This window comes from Tenrec ecaudatus, chromosome 9 (genome assembly GCF_050624435.1).
Source record: "Tenrec ecaudatus isolate mTenEca1 chromosome 9, mTenEca1.hap1, whole genome shotgun sequence".
Taxonomy (NCBI): domain Eukaryota; kingdom Metazoa; phylum Chordata; class Mammalia; order Afrosoricida; family Tenrecidae; genus Tenrec; species Tenrec ecaudatus.
This window is the reverse complement of record NC_134538.1, coordinates 81345177-81353411: the sequence shown is the minus strand read 5'-3', so window position 1 is coordinate 81353411 and position 8235 is coordinate 81345177.

The window sequence follows — 8235 nt, the reverse complement described above, 5'->3', positions numbered from 1 at the left end:
GGACAAACAAGACAGACCTGGACAACAATTATTTAGACAGAGGAGTTCCAAAAAGATTTGCAAAGTGCCGTTTGAAATGTTACAGAGCACCGTGTCATCCCATCCGTAGGAGGCCCTTAGCTTGATTCGGGGATGCACGAGACCCCAAACGGTCAGCCCCAAGTCCTCTTAGAGAACTTGCGTCCATTCTCCTTCCAGCAGAACAGACCCTGCAGCCCGCTAACAGCAGTCTTAGCAGTAGAGGGCAAGGGGTGCTGTGTCCATCCCCCCTCCTTTCATGGTGACCATCCTTTCATTTCATGGTCCCCCGTCTCCAAAGGCAGGAAAGCCACACGTTATACCGTCACCAGTTTTGCAAGTCACCTGGAAATGTACTTTCACTCGATGCTGACCCTGCTGCCGTGCAGGGCGAGTCGGGGACGAACTCCAGCACAGGATGCACCTGAGGGACGAGGACTGAGGCTAGGCTTTGCAGTGGACTCCAATTCCAGTGTGCCTGCACCCCCTTGCTCAGAAGCACATGGCTGGCCAAACTGTCCCCACGGAAGGGGGAGACTGCCCATCTTGTACAGGGACAGGGCCACTCCCAGCTGCCAGTGACACTCGCCACCACCTGCGGCGGATCAGTAAAAGATGTGCACATCACTGCACACACCTCTCCTGAGCCCTCTTCCCGCCAAATCCAGCAGCCACTAACAATTCAGAAACTTTCCCAGAAATCAGTCTTTACATCCAAACCAGCACAAAAGGGCTCTGCGCCTCCTTCCTTCTCTGGACGTGTGTGTGTATACGTGTGTGTATGTACACACGCACACTCTCAATATAGAGATATTTCAAGAGAGAGACATTGTTTCTCAAGTATGCCTTTAGATGCAGAAGGAGCACCCTCCAAGAACCGTTTCTCTGCCATGTGAGGTTATCCTGCTGGTTAGTTCACCTGCCAAGTACAGCACAAAGGTAAGGTGACCTGGGCTGCCAGTCCCCTTTCTCAACGTCTGTCATGGCTATTTTATTTAGACTAAGTGTCTACTTCCCGGGAAAGACTGCGACAAAGCCTATGTTTGAAACACCGCCCCCAGCTATTGGCACTTAAATGCAATTATTCAAAACAGAATCATTTAATTAGATAGGAAGAGAAATGGCAGGCGCTGAAAAGCGAGTCAAGAGGAAAGCAAACAGGCTGACCAACGGAAGCATAGCGACAGACAGCGAACTGCGCCCTCGCCAAGGCGGGCCACGGAGTTTCCGTTCAGGACGCACAGTGCAGGGCAACAAAGGAGCAACATTCTTCAGACGACAACTGCTCGGAGGCAGCATCGGGAAGGAGTGATGGGGCCACCCCGAGGGACAGGGTGGGTCACAACAACCCTATCTACTCGGCGCGCAGGGGGCCAGGGCAATGCAAAGCCGTTCACTCGCTCGCTCGGAACAGGGCCAGGCTCCGGGGGCCAGGCATGGAAACGTGTGGGAGCATGCGGCAGCACGGAACGCCCCTTGGAAATCAAACCTCTGTGCATGCTCCTCTCGTGGGCTCTGGGGTAGCCGATCACTCAGCGTACATTTTAGATAACCGGTACCACAGGTGTCTTCCCTTTGGGGTAAATTCTAGGCCCTGTCAGGAATGCTAGCCCTTGCTGCACTTACCTCTGATGACTGTCCCCGCCCTAGCCAGTGGCAGACCAAACCCCACCCCCAAACAGAATCCCCTCTTTACGCAGCCCCGCATGAAGTATGACATGCATGCCCAAAGAATAAGACTTCAGACCGAAATACCAAGTGTCTCAATGAGTCATCACCCTTATGTAAATTTCCATCTCAACAATGGAAAGCATCCCAGTTTTAATATTAAAGATTTACAATAAAATTTGTTCACTAATTACAAAGGCCTGAATGGTTCCATAAGAATCTTCAAAAATTCACTTTAAAAATGGGAATGCTCTAAAATTATGGTAATGGTTGTTCAATTCTCCTTGATATGAGGGATCAATTAAACTATTGAATTATATGATATGAAAATGTGTCAATAAAACTGTTGAAGGCAGGGGGAGATCAAAGGCATAAATCTGACCCAATAGTTAAAACTCTGTCAATAGATCCCTCCCTAGGATGCAGGCTTGACCTGGTTTCCAAAATTTCCTGTATTTTTGGTTTGTATTGTTTTCTGTGTTTTTTGTTTGTTCGTAGTAAGAGTGTAATTCAGGGGTGTTGAGTCATTGGAGCTCACCCTCTTGCAGCTATGCCAAATGCTCTTCTGTTTTTCAGGGTATGAAACCCAGGACTGGTGAACCTGTAGCGACAGTAAGTAGAAAAGGGGGCTCAGGGATGGGGGGCCTGGTGGTGGGTGCCTGAAAGGAAGACGATGTTAAGGCGTCCGTGTAGAAAAAGAATGCTTGGAAACGAATTGTGACAGCAACTGTGCAACTCTACTCGACGTGACTGAAATATGGAATACGTTCTATGTATTACATCCCAACTAATAAAAGGAAAAACCAAACTGTCTGAAATCCACCCCCCTGCAGTAACTGTTTGCAGTGGAGCCAGCCTGCACAGTGCTGTCGCCACGGCTGCTGGCTGGTCAGCTGCGAGAAGAGGGGCCGGCGGAGGGAAGATCGGCAGGACAGAGATGGAGGAGCTGCTGCCGCCAGTGACCTGATGCCTTCTCTCTGTTCCCTCCACTGGCTGGCTTGCAATGTTCAGTTAGACCGGGGATTAGGAGACAGAAATGCTCCTGAGTCAGAGCTCACTCTCCACTGCAGATCACCTGGTTCCGATGTGCCCCAACCCATGACCCAAATCCTCCCTCAAGCACATGCTACAATGGTGCCATCATCCACCAGCCAAGAAGCATGTTCCGGGGCCCGTAAAGCCCACGAAGAGGACGGGAGAGACCCACCCCTGATGGCGCCGGGGGGTTCGTTTTATTGGGTTCCGTAATCGATGGCGCTGGAAGCAGCACTCAAGAAAGCAGATCCTATCATTGCAAATCTGCTGCAAACTTCTTTGGAGCATCCAAAGCAAAGAGACCACTGTGAGAACTGAGGTGCATCTGACTCGAACCCTAGTCTTTTCTCTCTCCTCACCTGCCTGCGAAAGCTGAACGGTGAAGGAGGAGGGCGGCCAGCCTTGCTGCAGCCGAACTGCAGTGCCGTGAAGGGCAATGCAAGGCCATGGATTGCCAGAAGAAGATCTCTTGGAAGAAGTACGTTCAGAAAGCTCCTCAGAAGCGAGGGCAAGACGTCCTCTCTCGTCCTTCAGACCTATTCTCGGGAAGGGCCAGGCTCTGGAAAAGGACATCAGGATCTTTACACAATGGGCTCACGTGCAATCGTGAGGACAGTGAGCGATGTGGCAGTGTTGGCTGCTGGTGGGCATGGGGGTTGTGGTCAGTGCCATGGCTGCTGACAATGTCACATGCAAAGAATACAGTGAAACATTTGACTTGGACTCAGTCCTGAGCTGGGACTGGTGAATGGTGAATTTAGGAGAAAGGGAGGTCCTACTGTGTGGAAGGCCTGGCCGTGTCATGGTCTCCCTCTGGAACTCTGGACAAGTGACTTCCTGTTCCCGAACCAGGGAGACGGGGCTAGCAACCAGAAGTCCTCTCGTGAGTTAGTTACAAGAATTAAATGATAAGTGTATCTCATGACACACAGTAGACATTCTGGAAATGGGGGTGGGGCTTTGAAAAGTTCGGAGCAAAATTCCATTAAATCAATTTCATCCACGGGATTTTTCAGAGCCCCTTCCCTTGTGGTGATTACGAGTCTTCATGACACTGCTGTCATCCCAGCTGGCGTGATAGTGTGAAACCACTCGGGACAGGAGGCTTCCTGACCGAGTTCCCATGGGCTCCGGGAGGAGGTGGCGGCTGGATGGGAATCTGCTTACTTGTGGGACTTTCTCCTTTTTAATTGTGTACATGGACCTTGGTGTCACTAGCTTCCTCCTTTGTCAGGACCTGTGCGACGCTCTCCTCAAACAAGAGGTAAATTGCCTCGCAAGCTACAGAATGGCACCTGCTTTTCACTCTTGCTGGTGTGACACTTTTAGATGACAAAATTGAGGGCACACACAGCACGTGGACAACTGGCCCGATGTCATCGCCAGCGGAGGCCCGGGTAATAAAGCAGAACACTGAGAGCGGGGCGGAGAGACTCCAGGAAAATCCACCGCAGGTGCCGGGGTTCAGGAAAGCAATGAAGCTGGGCTAGGAGGGAAGTTTCCTCTTTTAACCTACGTCCACCTTCGAAAGTTTTTTTTCACTTGTTCAACTTCCAGCCCTGTCCCCAACATCCCACAGGCCTAAGCTAAACAATCGCAATTGTTAGACTTAAACATCTCTCTGCATTTAGGTGTCTTTTTTTTTTTTTTAGTTCTTACAGATCCATGTTTCTGTCTTTCTGTCTTGGAGATTCCAGCACTCCAATTAACATAGGCATGCAACATTAAACAGGGTGAAGAAGAAAAAGACAAGACAAAAAGAGAATCATGGTTGGCCTTGACGACAACTGAAATTTCTAACTTTTAGAGATTCCTGCTTCCACAAGCAGAAGGCAGAGGCCAGGCCTCTCTGCTATTGTCCAGAAGTACCATCGGGCTGCCATGATTTGGGGCACTCTGGAAAGTGAAGTCACAGCACAGCGCCCAAGTCAACCTAGCCTCCTGTGTCTTCCCTGAACGAGTCTAATGCCAAACACAAGAAAGATTAAAGACCACCTGCCACAACCCGACTTTGGGGTTATTCCCAATCTCCCCCAATTCTGTTACTAACAATCAGATGAACTCCATTTGTTGATGCCCTTAAGGGGGCTCTGTAAAGGGGGCATTCTGGTTGTTGGTCTGGTTTTGAACTGAGAGAATATCTCAGGCAGAAAGCCGACGTACCAAATAGCTGATGAGCTTTTCTCTATCAAGTATAAACACAAGCTCTTTTCTTCTTAAACTGTAGTGCTTAAAATAAGTCAGGTTCCCCATCAGTTACTTAACCGATACTTAACGGGATGCCCACCATAGGCTCTGTACGAGGCTGACACCAAGGCATGTATTGGTGTCCAAGTAATGAGAGGACAAGTCCCACTAGTGAAAGCGAGTGAAAAAGGTCCCACAAGCAAAGCAACAATGAAGCACGATTCGGTGTTACCTGCGACCGTATCATTTTGTGAGCACCTATCAAAGCACAGTGTTACAACTTCAGAGGGACTGACGGAACTTCGGGAAGAACTCGTCCATTTTGGCTACAGCTGAGGGTTTCCAGAATTCCTTGTCCCCAACCCAGATGATCACCTGCGGAAGTATTTGAAGCCATAGCAAGGTCAGTAACACTTTAACTTAAGAGATGGACAGCAGAGAAGGTGGGGAAGGGAGACTCCAGATAGGGCAAGATATGACAAAATAACAATCTATAAATTATCAAGGGCTCATGAGGGAGGGGGGAGCGGGGAGGGAGGGGGAAAAAGAGGACCTGATGCAGAGGGCTTAAGTGGAAAGCAAATCTTTGAGTGATTAGGGAAAAGAATGTATGGATGTGCTTTATACAATTGATGTATGTATATGTATGGATTGTGATGCGAGTTGTATGAGCCCCTAATAAAATGTTAAAAAAAAAAAAAGAATTGGTCAGCAGTTGAAATCACTCCATAGCAAATCCACCAAAGTGTTATAGACTCAGAAACCCAGACCTACAGGGTTACTGTGAGTCAGAATCATCATGATGGCATTAAGTTTGACTTGTTTTTTGGTTTAGGGTTATGACAGGGAGGTTGGGGGTAATGGGGAGCTAATAATAACAATGGGTACAAGAATGCAGAAAACATTCCAAGATTGATTGTGGTGATGAGTGCACAAAACTTTAAAATACATTAAACTCTTTGAATTGTATGTCCTGTGAATTACATGTCAATAAAACTGCTTTAAAAAAGATGCTTTCATAACATGCCACTTATTTGTTTCTCTGAAGATTGGGACACTTAGTACATAGCTGACATATCAGGCCACTGTAAGGAATATTTTCATGTTGCGTATATTAATAGCATTCTTTCAACTTCAGTGAGTCTGTGTTTTCTGTGGTTTGACCACAGTTTAAGCCTCAATCACCTCAGTTTTACTATGTGGGCTGCTTTTCAATAGCCTTGAATCTACTGAACTCAAAATAAGTAAAAGTGATTCCTATCAGGTTTGTGTCTCTAATTCTACTCAACGACTGAAGTACCAACGATTGGTTTATCAAAAATTTAGAGGTCCTTTACTGGATTGAACAAGTCTTACAATGTTGCATTCGGTCTCAATGATGAAGTTCGAATTTTCACACAACAGTATTATCAGGGTCTGTGTTCCCAACGGGATAAGCTGCAAATCTAGATCTCCAATCTGGGACTTACCAGTAGTTCTGTTTCCCAACATGATCCTGGTGAGAACCAGATTTGAGGAAGTCAACAAGAGATGAGACCATAAAGAAACAAGACACAGGAAAAGAGGGCTTTGGCTACAGACATTTTAGAAACAATTGAACTGAAATTCTACTCTTTGTCACCAGGATATATTCAAGTGTTTGTAACACTGCAAGCAACAAAACACAAAAACCTCATAGCTGGCCCCTCAGAGACCAGGGCAACAGAACAGGGAGGACCCTGGCCCTCCTCCCTCCCCATTCCCTCCTTACCAGCCCCTTTGCCAGGGCCTGGATCTCTGGGAGTGGTGGGGACAGTCTGAAGGAGGGGGAACAAAAGTGTGTGTGTCTGGGTCTGGTTACCGTCCTCCCTGCGGGGTGACTGTTGTAGGGTGGCCTCAGGATAGGCAAGGGCCACACCATCTTTGCACCCCAGTAAAGGTGATCACTGCAGTCGCAGCTGTGTGAGAGTGGCACTGTGTGATGCTCAGGCATCTCCCCATCGCAAAAGCAGCCTGATGGGATCCGGTGGAGGGGAACCGTGCTAAGAGGCCAACCTCAGGGACTTGGGTTGGGTTCCTTTGAGACTGAGAGCTGTTCTGAGAGCAGAGGGCAGCATGGGGTATTGTCAACAAACCAACTGAGTCTCAAAACAAAGAAACCCACAATTGTAGATTTAACCTACAGACAGCCAGCCAGGTGCTTTTCTGTGATCGGACAATACTTCATATAATGATCTGTAATTACAATAGCGCAAGGTGAAAGTAATTGGTTCAAAATCAAATCAAGTATTCAGAACAATTCCTGGGCCCAAACCAGCACTCTTTTTCATCAAAGAAAATATTCTGTGCAGCAAAGAGGCAAAGCTAGAATGGAGTGTGAGCTGTGGTTAAGTCTAACTTCTAGGGCAATGAAAGCCATTTGTATTATCCTTACTTCTTTGAATAAATTCAGATGACAGCCCTATTTCATTTCTTCATTCAGTTTGGAGGCCAGATGGCATTAGAATCATTTACTTCACCTTGTTGTGCTTAATTACTACAATCAACACACTATTTTCCAAATTAATCATAACAAAGTAATTTCATTAGTAACACAGCAGGCTGTTGAATTATTAGCATCATAACAGTTTGCAAACAATTAAACTTTATTTGAACCTTAAAAATTTGCAGAGTGGAACATTATTGTAAGATCTAATGGCAACAGAGTACAAATTCAGTACAGAGCCAATAACCAAGCAAAATGCTATATAAAATATGACTTACAATCACCTTTGAAAAAAAATGAGCTCTCTAACTGTTCATAGAAAAACAAATAAAAGCTAAGCAAACATAATGAGAACATAGCAATTAGCATATTTTCTAACAAGCCGTGTGGTTTAATTCCCATTAATGCTATGATCATGATCTTGACGAGTGTGTGATGTATTGTCGAGGGTGCACAGGAAACTTCCTCCCTGGTAGCGCAGGGTGGCTTCCTCAAAGGACCACATGGATGCTGGAACTGAAAGGAACCCCGCTTTTCCTGCCGGTCCAATTGTGTCCCTTTGCGTCTCCTTGCTGAGATCTCTCACCTGGCTGGAAGTTAAAAAAGAACAAAGGCCGGTGCTGGGGACAGGAGCGGCACTTTACTTTGGAGGTGTCCCGGCCGGCCAGGGAAAGGCTAGCAGGTTCGGTGGTTGGTCATCAGTTGGCGAAGGACTCCCTCTCCTGGATTAACTGGAAAAAGAGGCCGAAATCCTCTCAACGTTTTACAGTCCGGGTGCCTTGGTGCCCGAGTGGGGGAGGGGCTGCCAAGTGGGCGGGCCTGTAATGAGAAGCTGCTGCCATCTACTGGCCTGCTACTACCAG